The 14,650-nt window shown below is 44.8% G+C and overlaps 1 protein-coding gene across 2 annotated transcripts in view; it reads left to right on the forward strand.

Annotated features, from left to right (window-relative positions):
* Nucleotides 1-4,321: 4,321 nt before the first annotated feature.
* MTUS2 (microtubule associated scaffold protein 2) overlaps nucleotides 4,322-14,650 on the forward strand; it is a 285,443-nt gene continuing 275,114 nt past the window's right edge. Inside the window, exons 1-2 of one of the 2 annotated variants that reach the window (XM_071736550.1) lie at nucleotides 4,322-4,446; nucleotides 13,829-13,902. The gene's annotated coding sequence lies outside the window, so the exon portion shown is untranslated. The remainder of the gene's footprint in view (nucleotides 4,447-13,828; nucleotides 13,903-14,650) is intronic. The other variant, XM_071736559.1, reaches the window with a different exon arrangement.

Here is a 14,650-nt window from a genome sequence, read left to right on the forward strand (position 1 = left end):
AGAAGAGTCTGAATTTATGGCTTAAAATAATCCAAGCCATTTGAGAGGAATATTTGCAGTCATCCTGACTTCTTGGTCATAGTCTACTCAAAAATGACTGGGTTATTGCTGTTTGCATGTGTAATGCAATCTGGTTTTGCAGGATTTTCAGTCACTAGTAATTTGAGGGTACAAGGTAGTTCTCATTATTTGAATGAAAGAGAAATCAGCTTCATAGATTAAGTTGATATTTTTCCATCAGGACTGTTTGCTATACATGAAAAATTTGCCCTGGCTAGAGCCTTTATTTCTCATTAAATTATCTAGTCAACATTTGCAGATGAGAGAATCAATTGGTTTAGCTGTAATTTATATAGAATTCCACTACATCTTTGCAGCACAGGTTATTTGAGGGGATGTGACAAGCCAGCAGAAAAGAGCAGCAGCCACAGCCAAAGGCAGCTCCTTGGTATTTAGACACAAGAGTTGTCCCACATAAATAACACCAATAATAGTTTAAGTGACACTATTGATGCAATAGAAAAGAGCTTATACTATTCCAGATCAGAAGTTACCAAAGTCATTATAAGACAACTTTGTGCTGGGACAAATATGTCACTGCTTGAGTTTTAGCAGGTGCAACTGAAGTTTAAGATGGGGCTTAAATAAAAACAGCTGATTGGACTACATTGAACTATCTAAATTAAAAACCAAACAAACAACAAAACAACAAACCAAAAACTCCAAGAAAAACAACCAGCAAAAACTTTTATATTTTCCATTCTAATCACTTTGCTGGTAAATTGTTTGGTGGCCAGACCTGGAAGGCTAAGGAAAATTTCCATCTGGAAACAGTAGCTTAAGCATCTTAAGCAGTCAGAGCTGGGCACTGGGCTGCAGGCAGGCTGGCAGATCCAGGCATCTGCACGTTGTGCCCCTGGCAGCATCCTGGCAGCAGCCCTTCTCTCTGCCCACTGATGGTATTTTTTCTTCTCTTTCCTTTTTCCCAGATAATCTGAAAAGCTGAACGCTGATTTTGTCCCTTTCTTATTTATTCAGAGAAATAAACCTTGTCCTGCACCAGCTCTGTTTTTACCATAGAGTAAACAGAACCAGGAGCTGCTCTCTGATCTTGAGGCCTGTAGACACAGACTGGCTGTAGCCATGCTGGATAATACTTGATCCTGGTCTCCCATCTGGTGCTCCTGTGGCCCTAAGACATTGGTATTAATATGTAGATGTTTCCTTTATTAATTTTTTTTTTTGTCCTTTAAGCTCATGCTGTCCGAACTAATGCAGTAGCTGTGCAGCAGCCCATGAGAATGGTGTTTTAATGCGTGAAGCAGGGTTTGTATTGGATGAATTGGGGTGTATCAGGAGGGAAGTCTGTGGCTGCAAAACCTCCGGAGACAGAGCTGGAAGGCCACATAGTGGGAAGGAAATGGGAGGTCATCCAGTCCTATCTCTGCTGCTTGCTAGGAAGGGTCCCTCCTGCATGCCATCCCCCAGGCTGTGCCCTTGCACAGTGTGCTAACAATTTGGCAGTGTGGATGATCATCAACCCAGCTTGGTCTCTGATCCTGTGTCCCTCAGAACAAACACTGCAGTGGTCCACCAGATGTCCTGGTGTTTGTTGAAGGGATGAAGCCTGGATGCACAGCAAAAGGTGCCTCTGCCATCTCAACCACCCAGGACCTTATGGCAGGGAGGGAAGACTTGGAGAGACGTGTGGTTGCTCCATGCTCCAGATCCACCAGGGCTGTATCCTGTCCTGTGTGGTCCAGGCTGTCCCTGCGCTGAACCATGGGTTCCTGACTGCCTTCTATTTCCAGGTCTATGTGTGAGGCTATCCTGCCACCTCTCTGCAGATGCAGCAGTTTGTTCCTAAATACATCAACAAAGTGGCTTGAAGATGTGCTTGAAACTGTGCTGGAAACTGCTCTGCCTGCATTTATAAACCCATCTTCTACTTCATCATCTTTTTTTACTCTTTATAGTGTAAGCAACAATTTTTTTGTTATTCCTTCTGTTTGTTGGAGTTGTGTAAGTAATCTTCAATTGTACGTTTGCATGGGCTACAAATTTATCTCCCAAATGCTGGAGAAATACAAATTTATGTGAATTGTCTACAGCACATAATTTAACTTCTGCAGAGCACCTAAAAATAAAGCAGAGCCCACATTCGGTAGCTAAGTAGCTTTACTTAGGTGTGATAATAGCATGAATTATCATGACTGCAATAGCTCCATGATCAGATGTCAAGTGCTGGGAGTGGTAATTGTTTGCAAAAATGTTCTATTGAGGGAAGAAATTCAATGCCAACATCTATTTGTAGGTGATTTTTTTTGTGTGTAATAGGTTTTGGCAGTCCAATTAACATTTCGCATGAATTTGAGCTTTCTCGTTTATTGTCCCTGTTTTAATACAGCCAGGAGGTCCTTGGAAATACTAATGTAAAAACAGTGCAGTGAAAGCCTGCCTCCTCTGGAAGTCCCTATCACCAATGGTCATCATGGTGATGTCTTTGGACATGACAAATGGCATTGATGCTTTCTGAAGATTATTGGGAGAGGTGCTGGATGCTTTCCCTCACTTCCTCAGGCCCCCCTCCCCTTATTTTAAATATAGATAAGCTCAGGGTTTGAACATAAATATTGTTTTAAATTGTGAACCAAGGTATGGCCACATCTCCTCTCCTGCCTGCCCTGGGGGGAGCTGGAAATCTCCCCCCAGAGATTTGGCAGAGCTGGCAGGGGGCGAAGGGGTTCATGCCAAAGGCCACCACAGCTAAACCTGCCAGTGCCTGTCTCATTAGGGTCTTCCTTTGTACCATCCAAAGGGATGGTCTCAGTTGCTTACAGCTAAGATGATTTATCTTCATTGTTTTTGTAACTCAAGCATTGCATTTAGTCCAGCATGGTGGGGCCAGGGGTGGGGAACACAGGTTTTTTTCAGCATGGAAGACAAACCTGAAGGGAAGGTCTTTTAAGGATAAGAGACTCAATTTATGGTGCCACAGGGATGGTACTTGGCACTTCTAACTGCAGACAGATGCAAGCACAGTGTGTTTGAGCACAGGCAGAAATAAGGAAGTTACTGCATGGCTGGGAAATAAGGATATATCCTGTGACAGTGACCGCCCTGCACATGAGACTGTAATATCAACCTGTTCAGACAGTCACTGGGTAAAGGAATTCTTTCCAGGATGTTATACTGGATGCCAGCTGCCAAAAGGTCAGGCTGGAGCTGGGATGCAGACCACAGATATTTCCAGCTAGCTCTCACCAGACTTCCAGACACTTGGTGTGTTGTAGGTCCTGAGGTCCTGGCTCTTCTTCTGGTGCCTCCAGGTATTGTTGTGGGGGCTCCCAAGCAGGAGGATGCAGTGTAGCATCTGGTCAGCCTTGTGAGCTGGGAACTCCATCACTGCCCCCCTTCATGCATTTGCCCAGAGGACTTCATAAAAATTAATTGAGTTGCCCAGCATTAGACACAGATCATAAAACTCCCATCTGATCTTGTGCCTTCTGCTGAATTTAACAGCTGATTGAAACAATGAGAGCTGGCTTGTTGGGAATATAACAATCCTGATAGAGACAGCTGTAGCACTGGCTGTCTGTGTAGATAAAAGCTTCAAATGTGCAGCAAAAAGCCTCTGCCTCTACCCCAGTGCTTCCTTCCCTAAGAGTAGTAAAACCCCCCGGCAAGAGCTGAAACAATAAAAGCAATGGAGATTACCACTTGAATTACAATTTTTGCTGAAAAGCAAATTTGTTTGTCTACTTATTTATTTATCCATTCATCCATCCCCTTGTTCATTTGAAAGTGAAAGAGAAGTGAACTTCGAGTGAGGGAGAGCTGGAGAGCAGCCAGACACGGAGGGAAAAGCTTTGCTACAAGCAAGTCCCGTTTCTGTCTGATGTCGCTTGAGGCACCACTACGCCTTCCCCGGCAGACGCTGACCCGCACCTGTATTCCCAGGAAAATCCCCATTCGATAATCCACTACAAACCACCTATCTGCTGCCCGCGTGTGCATTTCCCCACGTAATCACGGCAATGCCCGGGAAAAACGGGCAGAGATGGACGAGTCCCACAGAGGCAGCCACGGGAACTCCCCGTGTTATCTGTATCTCCCTCTCTGTCGTGACGCCCGTGTCTTCCCGAGCGGGTCCCTGGGGGTCCGTGGGGCGCTGGGTCCCGCGGGGACGGGGGGCGGCGGTGCAGTGCGCGGCGCTGTCCGGCAGGGGGCGCTGCGTCCCGGCTCGGGGCGGTGGCGGCGGCGGCGGCGGCACCGGCGGGCGCGGGCGGGCGGCGGGCGCTGCTGGGCGGCTGCGCCCCGCCCGTATATAAACACGGCCCGCGGCCCGCCGCCGCCCCGGCCTGACGGTGGGAGGAGGCGGTGGCATCACCGCCACCACCGCCACTACCACCGCTGCCGTCACCAACGGAACCGGCGCGGAGTCAGGTGAGCATCGTGCATCCCCGCCGCCCGCGCATCCCCTGTCCCAGCGTGGCCTCCGCTCCCCGCCGTGGAGGTGCCGTTTCCTACTCCCTGCCCCGCATCGCCTCCGCCCCTCCTTCCGGGGCTAGGGGTGTGCCGGGGGCCGCGCTCCGCTCCCCCTGCCCGCGATGTCCACGCACCCCGCCGGGTCCCGGCTGCGCCTCCGGAGCGCCGTGACGGGGGGACGGAAGAGGGGCAAAAGCGCTCTGAGATGGGGAAGGGGTTCGGCGGCGGGAAGCGCGGGTGTCGGTCCGCAGGATGCTCCTCTCCGCTGCCTGGGGTGAAGCCGCACGTTTGGGTGGCGAGGCAGCGAGGCGAGCCCAGGTTGTTACGATCGGCAATATCTGTTATCACATCTGTTCGGCCAAAAGTTCTGAGGACACTAACGAATGGGCTGGCTCCAGCGAGCGCTGATCTCTGTGCAGCACCGGGCAAAGACCGACGTCGCCTGGTTTATGCCAGCAGTGTCTTAGCGGCGCGGCAGTGCCACGAAGAGTGGGGTCCCGGAACGGGCTGGAGACCCCCCGGGCGGGGCTCAGAGTTCGGCGTGGGCGGGTGGCGAGTTCAGGGCGAGTGGCGAGTTCGGGGCGAGTGCTGAGTTAGAGCAGCCCGCTGGCTGACGGAGCTGGAGCTGCCGTCACTCGCTCACATTTGCATGGAGTTAAAGGGCTTCTTACGATTTTTTCTTAATAATGACAAAAGATAAAGCAGCTGCTGCGAATTGTAAGCTGGTTTTCTGGTGGGAAGGGGGAGGTAACAAATCCATGGAAGACTGGGCAGAGCGTCCACGTCTCCCTACTCGCTAAAAAGTCTCTGCTCCAGGAGCTGTTCATCTAGGTCGGATGTTTCCAATTCTGTTTAGGTGAGGCAGGGTACCCTTTCTTCCTCCTCCTCGCGTCACCTTCCTCGCTACCTTTGCTTCGGCTTCTTTTCCCGATCTGTGTCACAGCCTCCCGAAGGTGACAGCAGTGCAGAGGGGATTTTGTGCTCTGCCTCAGCCTTGGCACCAGTCAGTGCTCCCTGCGGGCACCCCTGTGAGGGAGCCAGTGATCCCTGGTCTGTCTGAACATGAAAACAGCAAGGCAGCACAAGCCTTGACATTTATCATTGTGTTAAAACCTGCAAAGATCCAAAATTTATTATTTCTCAGTTGGTCAAGCACTAGAAGAAATATTCATAGATCTCAAGGTATCCATAGGAAAATACTTAAATGTCAAGTGTTTGCATACAGGTTAACTTTGCAATGGATGATTGCATTAAGGAGGCACTTGGCAGCAACTGAGCTGATGTAACGTGATGCATAAACGCCTTATTTTGGTTCGTAGGACTTCATACAGGAATTGGTTTATGCTCTTTAAATTCAGTGTACTGTTTGTGGGTTTTATTGTTTCTCATCCTCAATTTCAAGCAGGGATGTGGGCTTTTCTGTATCTCCTCCTGCATAAACCCTTTACCAGTCTGGGCTTTTCCAATTCAATTAACTATACCCAGCTACTTGTCTCCAATTTCTGCAATCTGTTGGGGGGAGTAGTACAGCCTTTGCTTGCAGGAGAGTGGTAGCACTGGGCTACATGTATGCAAATGAGGTTTAATTTCTCGTTCTGCTTTATTTATGATCACCTCACTTTCTGTAGAATAAAGTCCTATCTTAATATCCAAATGGGAGATCCTGTAAGTGATGCTCTGAGCAATGCACTGTGAGTTTGGAAAACACTACTTGAGACAAGGAGGGGTTGAGAAAATCTGTGCAAGACTGAGTCCACGTGGTTTGTTTGAAGCAGCTTTTGATATGGTACCATGTCTTCCCTATGTTTATCTCTTTAAGGTCAGAGGTAGGTATTTGGCTACTGATCTGACAAATGACAGGTGTAGGTTTGGGTCAGACAGGTATTTTTTAATTTCTTTACAGCAAAGCTTCTTCTACGGTAAAGTTTCCTAGGGTGATGTCTGTTGTGTTAGTGATAGTGACTGTAATAAAAAATTAAGTAGCTTAAAACTCCTGGCCTAAATTTCTGGAGTGTGCATTTCTATGCAAAATACATTTAAGGTATAGTAAGCAATGCTAGATATTTAGGAAGACTGAGGGAAAGGAGAGCTAGCAGCACATCTTCTGTTGAAGTGCAGCTCTTCACATCTGTAAAGCACAACAGCACCTCAGAGGCTGTGCATGGAATTCAACAGCCAGCAAGAAATAAAAACAGCCCTTTCTCATAATAAGTTAGAAAAACCAAGACTTCCAGCTTCCAGTGTACATTCTCTGTTTCCTGAGTTCACGGAGAGAGCACCAGAATTTGGCATAAAGAATTGCAGCCACATTTGTGGGCTCTGGCAAAGTGTGGTCTCTCTGGAGTCATACAATGGTAGAGAAAGTGAAGCATAATTCAGTAGAGAGTAATACACAGTGGTCAGATTAGTATTTGATTGAACACTCTGAAGGAGAAGAGATCTAGGCATAATAATACACATCTCAGTAAATATGTTTGCTGAAATGCTGGCAACAAGAAGTGCAGAAGGATCCCTTCCTCTCCACCCCTAGCTGAATGCTGAAGTTTGCTAAAAAGACAACTAAGGCACAGCTGATTTAGTAAATGCTTTCCCTACACAAGTATCCCATTTTATTGTAAGTTATTTATAAAAATAAATACTGGCCTTGTTTAAATGAAACTTTTAGTGAACATCCTGCAGTCAGTTTTGTTAAGGACGTTGTAGGTAGCTGAAAGTGTGAAAAAATAGGAGCAAAGAACCAGAAAACTGATGTGCATGATGGCTTGTTTTGTACCTGAACTTCCTATTGAAAACTCAAACCTGTTGAATCAGTCTTTCTTCAGGAAAATGATTCTCATAGTTTTTGTATAACTTATTCTGGCACTATCCTAATATAAATAGCATCCTCATGAGTCTGGGAACACTGCCACTTTCTGTTGCTGGGTATGCATTTGATGCTTTGCTTTCTGAAAACCTTATTTTTTTTTCTGTCCATAACCATTATGTGATGATATCTTGCTCTCTGCAATTTTCCAGTGGGGAACTGGGAAGAGTATAATGTCCCAACACTTCACCCAAGGTCACAAAAAACATCTCTGGAGTACAGCCAAGTACTGTTACCACCTGAGTGTCCCCTGCCATTGGTTTAATGAGAAAGACCTACTTAGTGAGGGTTTGTAGGATGAGAAGCAAGAGAGGAAATGATTAGCTGATCTAAATTGCTGTGACTTCACAACTGAGTGATTTATACCAATTAGAGCTTTGTCCCATATTACTCTGTTATGATACAGAACCAGGTTAGTATTTTGCAGACCAAAGGCTTATCTGTAAAATACTCAAAACATCTGAAAAACAGGCCTTCAGTATGAGAAAGGGCAGTCTGAAAGCCTTTATTTAAGCAGTCACCTTAATAATTTATTTAAAATAATTTTATTTTCTTTTTCTATTAAGTGGCTACAAAGCTGGCAGTCAAGCAAACAGATTCAAAACTCTTGAGAGGAGGAGAGAGGCAAGAACTGTTTTCTGTTTAAGGAAAAGTTGTTATTGCTTTTGAGGTCTAGTGTGGCACAGCACATAGTGATGCACTGGCTGGGAGGGGAGGACATCCAAGTTATATTCCTGTGTAATTGCAGTAAAATTGGTCTGATACACTGCCTTAGCTTCCTCTCTAAAAACTGGTAGGACTATGAGGGCTTACTCTTGCAGAGGATTTGGGGACTGTGGATGGGGAAGTCCATTTTTTTCCAGCAGGGGCATCCACATCAAAAGTCTCTGCAAATGACTTAATCCTCAGAAGCATCTGGTGTAGCAGCAGTTCTCAGGCTTTTGCTGCTAGTGACATCACTTGCAGATCAGTGATTTTACGCAATCCTCAAAACTAGCAAGATCATCATCCAAAAAAATTCCTTGGTTTCTCCTCCCAGCCTGCAATCATGACTCTAAATTAAGATGATGCTGTAATGCAGGTTGCTGCTCCTTATATGAGCCTCAAGGCTTTTCTACTCAGAGATAAAACTTCTCTGAAACAGCTGTTGCATAGGAGGCAGAGCTGGCAGAATGGCATAACTTGTTTGTCTTTGCAGAGCTGTGGGTTTCACTTCATGGCCATAATCACTGAACATTTCCAGGAGAATGACTTCCCTTTGAATCATAGTTAAAAAGTAAACAAGCATCTAGAATGTATGTAGGGCTAATTAATTTCTCTATTAAGTCTATTTTTTTAAAATTTATCTGTTTGATAGGTTATCTGAAATTAGTTGGCTTCCATATTTTTTATTATTGCCATAGGGTGCTCTAAGTTATGACAAAATTCTAAGGCAGCTGCAGAGCCAGTCTGGCAGGCAAGGATAACTTCATCAGAGATGATCCCATAGTGGTTTCCTCCTCTGGCATGTGTTGTCTCTGCCAAGTTTTGCATGAGGCACGTGGAACAACAACAACCCTTTAAGCCACCTGAGATTTTCTCAGTCCAAGGCAATCCTCATTATAATTCTCAAGTTTATATTGCCAGAAAAATTCCAAGGGACCAGATAAGTCCCAAAGAATGTATTTCTGCACCTCATGGTATGTTAGTGCTACTGAACAAGAATTAGATGGTGATGGGGGAAAAATAAAACTTTGTATTAGGCATTTCTGAGCTCCATGTGATGTCTTCATGCTAGAATGCTGGGAGGGATCCTGATGTGCTGTGCACAGGGAGAGCTGGCAAGATGCTGGGCACAGATAAAACATACAGGAGTAAATTGCTCTCGAGTGTTCTTGGTACAGCCACACTCTCAGAATGAATGCATTCCTTCAGTCTACCAGACCATTGGGATCTGAGGTTCTTCTCTTGCTGTTTTGATGAATTTTGTTTAGCTGTTGATGCAATATATCAGTGAGGCTGTAAAATGGGAACAATAGTAAAACAATCTGGAAACAATTTGGGTGAAATCAAACAGCTTCATGCACAGGACTAGAAACATGGAAGTCAGGAGCAAGTGCTTAGGACAGAGTTACTGTATTATGGTCACAATCTGGATATGTTGTTCAGGGTTTAATGCTCAGGGCTTTGGGGTTTAATGCTAAGGTAAGTATTCAGCATGGACACTCAAACTGGGCTGTTTCTTCTGTGCATTAAAAGGCTGAAAGTCTAGGAAATCAGAGATCTACAAGAAAAAAATGCTTTTCCATCCCTTTTCAGATCTTAAACTAAGAAAACTGTAAAGGAGCATTTGAAAAGAATGGAAAACTCTTGTATATAGTTAGTAAGCTGGAAAGAAGTAAGTTTCTAAAACAGAAGCAATCTGGGCAAAGCACAAATCTTGTTGTGATGGCAGCTTGATCAAATTACCAGCTAGGGCTTCCTGAAACATTGGTATCTACCCATCCTTGACACACTTGGCACATGCCCCAAATGTGAGTTAAGTGGATTACAACTGGGTCAAACAACATATCTTGTTGTTAATGTGCATATTTTCTTGAATAACATGATGCAGATGTGTAGATATAGAATGTAAAATTGTGTGCATTTCCATCAGAATTATTTATAGCAGTAATTTAGGAAGACAAGGTACTCTGGAGACTCTGCCAGTTGAGCTTGCATTTTATTCTGGTGAAAGCCCAGGTGTCAGGGGGCTCTGTCCAGTCCACACAGCAATGTTCAGGGCCAGATCCAGACTTTATTCATGTGAGTAATGTCAATAGAACCAGCAAGATACTGGTGCTAAAGACATAAAATTCCACAGACTCAGTTCAGAAAGTAAAAACTTTGCCCTCCACTGAGGACCCAGTGGAAGGTGAAGAAAGGTTTTTATTTCACCCTCCTGGATCTTGAGGCCTTGGGCAAAGCGAGAGCTGAGTCACTGTCCCTATAAGCTGTGGCAGCTTTGAAGTTAAACTGATTAGAGTGGAAAACATAATAGTGAGTCTGACAGACCCTCAATGTTCATTTTTAGCTGCTCAGCACTTTTAAAAAATCAAATCAAGGAAAAGCTGTCCTGTTTGATTGTTCCTATTACATAACAGCAATGTCTCTGGGATTTGAGAAGAGCCACAGGCAACATGTCCCTTACATAACAAATCCAAGTTGCTCTAATCCCTGCTGCCATGCAGCTGACCCTGGGCAGCCAGGAATAGCCCCAGAACAGTGCTGAGCTCCCCAGACTCTCCTCTGGAGCTGCAGGGGAACCATGGAGCAGAGGGCTTTTGCTCTGAGGGTCTTTCTGCCAGCCATACTTGCTGAATTTGCAGGTTTTTTTCTTCTAGTAGTGTGGAAATAGGGGCTGAAGAGGAAATCCTGACCATAAAAAGCAATTTTTCTCCTTATTGGCAAAGCTGATGCACCTCACTTCCTTTTTTTTTTTTTTTTTTTTTTTTTTTTCCTGAAACCTCAGCCTTTACCCCCATTGCCAGCAGGAAATGGGTCAACTCATGATCTTAGTTCCTTTGCTCCTGTACTTACTGAAAAAAAAAATGGCCTAAAGGTTAGGTCAGACCCTGGGAGCAGGTTCTCCTGAGCCTTTTTTCTATCTTTTCGGACATTGTTGTGGCTTGATGCCTGCAAAGTATGCTGGGCATGCCAGGGTATGTGTTTTGATGGAGGAGCTGCAGCCAGGTGTCATAATGAATTCAGGGGTCTGCTGTGTCCTCTGACTTCAGTGGGATGTTGGGACCTTGTTCCTGCCCTGTGATGCAGGAGGTGGAGGTGGTGGATCAACGTGGGGACACAGAGCAGGATGGAGGCTGCTGGGGGAAGTCAGCTCTGTGTGCTTGGGGCTTGGTGCCTATGCAAAGGGTCTGACCTGTCTCTCAAGCCTGTCATGTTGATGGGTTGTCTTGATTAAAGAGGGTAAAACAGTGTGGAAGGGGATCTATACCCCAAGGCCCGCCCAAGGGATCCATGGCCACAACAACCCCATGGGGAGCTCCAGCCTGGGCACAGAGTGGTTGGAGAGCAGCCAGACAGAGAGGGACCTTTGAGTTTGGATTGACAGGAAGCTGAACATGAGCCAGCAGTGTGCCCAGGTAGCCAAGAAGGCCAATGGCATCCTGGCCTGTATCAGGAACAGCGTGGCCAGCAGGTCCAAGGAAGTGATTCTGCCCCTGTACTCAGCCCTGGTGAGGCCACACCTCGAGTCCTGTGTCCAGTTCTGGGCCCCTCAGTTCAGGAAGGATATCGAGGTCCTGGAGCAGGTCCAAAGGAGGGCAACCAGGCTGGTGAAGGGACTCGAGCACAGATCCTATGAGGAGAGGCTGAGGGAGCTGGGGCTGTTCAGGCTGGAGAAGAGGAGGCTCAGAGGAGACCTCATCACTCTCTACAACTCCCTGAAAGGAGGGGGTAGCCAGGGGGGGGTTGGGCTCTTTTCCCAGGCAACCCTCAGCAAGACAAGAGGGCATGGTCTCAAGTTGTGCCAGGGGAGGTTTAAGTTGGATATTAGAAAGAATTTCTTTATGGAGAGGGTGATCAGGCATTGGAATGGGCTGCCCCGGGAAGTGGTGGATTCTCCATCCTTGGAGATATTTAAAAAGAGACTGGATGTGGCACTCAGTGCCATGGTCTGGTAACTGCAGCAGTAGTGGATCAAGGGTTGGACTTGATGATCTCTGAGGTCCCTTCCAACCCAGCCAATTCTATGATTCTATGATTCTGTGATTCTATGTACCTTGCTGGCTGCAGCTCCTGTCCTGCCTTCTCCATGGGAGAGCACTGCTCTGATCACCTCGGCTGCCTCCAGTGTAATTAGAAGCATTTGAAGAATGATAACATGAAAAAAGCCACGTTGCAGGATTGTTTAGGGGGGAAGAATGGAGGTAGCTGTGTACAAAGAGACCGATCTAATTAAAACTGCAGGGGAATGGAGATGGTAGCTAATGAGGCTGAGCATACAACTTAATTTAACTGAGTTATTTGAAAAGAAGCAACATGCCTTGCTGGGTGATGGAAAGTGGGGGAGTCAGTAGGACATACCTGGAATTTCTTAATAAAATATAAATTTCACTATAATTAGTGCATGCTTTTCTGCAAGATACTTTGGATTTGGGAGTTTACCACATTGGGATGGAATTTATCAACAGTTACTCTCAGTTGCATGACACTGAAACATCTTAAAAGACCATTTGATTACATCTTACTGAAAATCCCACTTCTATCTTCTATCTTCTTATATCATCTAAGGGTTTTATCCATCATTTTCCCACCTGATCGTTATTTATCATAAGGGTAAAATTTAGTGTCAGGAAACTTTCCCTTTACCCTCAGCTGCCTTTTTTACCTTCTTTCTCTGACTCTGCCTTTTCCTCTGTCATGTTCTCAAGCCTCTTCTGATCTCCACCTGCTCTGCTCATCTCAGAGTCCCATCCCTCCTCTTGTGCTTCCTTGCACTTGTACCTCCTAACTCGTCGCACTACTATCTCCTGCCCCTTTCCCATCATAATACAGATACACATAATGACATAATATTAAAAAACAACAACAAACAAAACAAAAAGAAAAAAACAACAACAAAACAACAAAAAAACCACCACCACCACACTACCCACCCCCCTCTTCCTTCGAAACCTTTTCCACATTTTTTTGTTATCTTATGATCTGGTCACAGTCCTGCTTGAGAGATCCTTTAGTTTCATTATTTCAACTGTTTGACACCTTTTGCCACTGGTAAAACCACATCTCATGGCCTCTCACAACTTCCAAGACTGTCTTTCTTTCCTTCCCTGCCTTGACCTGTTGTACGTTGATATTGTAACACATGTTCTCTGATCATGATGTTTATTTCTTGTGACTTCAATATTTTCTTGACTTCTCTCAGAAGCTCCTTTTTGTGTATTTTCTGAATGATCTTTCTTACCCTTTCTTGTTTCTCCTCTTTCCTTCCATACTTTTCTTGGTGATCTCATCACAAGCAAATTCAGCTGTATCTCCCTGAATAGCAATGTATCACTCTTATCTCAGCAAAATGTGGCAAAGGAAGAAGGTGTCAAATAGCTCAGAGTCCTGTAAAAACAGAGATCTCTGTAAATACATTAAAACCTGACTGGGTTGAATCTGAGCTTCCCTTTCATCTTGTGGCCTAAATTTGACTTGAGAGCATTGTCTTACTCTAGAGATACTCCAGAGGAGAAGAGGAACTGAAAATGTGGAGGTTTTTTTTCACAAAGTTTTTGTTTCCTCTTCCCCTTTTAAGAGGAGGTGCTTTGCTTTATTTCACTCACTCCCAACAAGGACCATCTTATCTGTCAGTTAATTCTAGGAAACTTGTACAGGATCATAATCATAAGGATGTTTAATCTTAAACACTGTGATTACAAAAGGCTTGATGGTATAAGCCCTTGTTACCTTGTCCCATTATCCTAATGAGTCTTCCATTCGTTTTTTTTAAAGGTTTCCATCCTGGGACTGTCTTCTAGGATAAACTGTCACTAATGGAAGTGAAATTGTTTTTTCCAGCATTCTGGGTAAGTTTGTCTTTTGTGTTAATAATGTCTGATTTACTCTTTAAAATGTATTTGCCACCAAAGAACTCTTCTGCAAGTTGTCTTTGATTTTTATATTAGTACTGGTCTAGCCAATGAAGTGAAAAATGCCTCTGACAATTGTATAAACAATGGAGATAAAGGTGACTTCAGAGCAGACTATGAGAATTTTACTGAGGGGAAAATTATCAATCAAAAATAGATGTTTGCTTCTCTAATGTTTTTTATTTTTGTCTGGTGGGTATAACATATATTGAAAGAATGAGTATCTAAACCAATGTACTATATATCTAAATAAAATCTGGTTACTTTGTCTTCTAATAGTGTCCTATTATCTCAAAATCTTTCATGCTTGGAAGGCATAAATTTATAGGCTAGGAGATGACAGTGATATGGATCCTGGTAAAGTTCTGTTGTAGTGGTATGAGGTGGTGTTCAGTTGTGAGCAATAACAACCCTTGCTGTATGAGATCAGCAATGATGTTTTACCTGGAAAAACAAAATGACAGCTATGCTGGCAAGTTACAGTATTTGCCACTTGGCTGGGGTCATTGGCTCTTTGATTGTCCATCAGTGACAGTCTGACAATGGTCCCAAAGCCTCAAATGACCAAAGAAACTCGAGATGGGACACTGCAGGTTCTGGAGGGATGCCTACTGTGTAGGGTACTGCCAAGCCCTGGACACAATAAATAAATCCAGAGCTTTGAGGGTGCTTTTTCTGTGATGAG

Source organism: Heliangelus exortis, chromosome 1 (genome assembly GCF_036169615.1).
Source record: "Heliangelus exortis chromosome 1, bHelExo1.hap1, whole genome shotgun sequence".
NCBI lineage: Eukaryota > Metazoa > Chordata > Aves > Apodiformes > Trochilidae > Heliangelus > Heliangelus exortis.